Source organism: Emys orbicularis (assembly GCF_028017835.1).
Source record: "Emys orbicularis isolate rEmyOrb1 chromosome 21 unlocalized genomic scaffold, rEmyOrb1.hap1 SUPER_21_unloc_13, whole genome shotgun sequence".
Lineage (NCBI taxonomy): Eukaryota > Metazoa > Chordata > Testudines > Emydidae > Emys > Emys orbicularis.
The window spans coordinates 15,045-15,495 of NW_027045155.1; positions in this window are offsets into that span (position 1 = coordinate 15,045).

Below are 451 nucleotides of genomic sequence, written 5' to 3' on the forward strand. Positions count from 1 at the left end.
GCGCTCCGAGCCCTGGCTTGCGGTTTCCTCTGGGCGGGGGTGGCAGCCGCTCCGCGCTAGCGGCGGGGGGGGGGGGGGGGGGCAGGACGCCAGGGGCCTGGGGGACTCCTTGCCACTGGATGGAGGAGACTCAAGGGATCTGCGCCCCCCGGACAGACGGACGGACAGACGGCAGCTGAAGCAGAAGAGTTTATTCCCCACCCCTGGAGGGGGAGGGGCGGCTGGCGTGCACAACAAAATTAACCAAAAATTAATAAACTAGGAGTTGGGGGGGGGGAGGGGCTGGTTAAATGGGCGAAGCTGCGAAGGCGACGGCCGCCCGAGACCCCGAGGAACGGCCCTGCCCCAGCGGCCGTGGGGCCCCATGGCTGCCCGGGCGGAGGGGTGAGGGGGGGGGGGGCGAGGCCAGCAGGCAGCGGGGGCCCAGCGGACCCAGGCGTCCGGGCAGGGG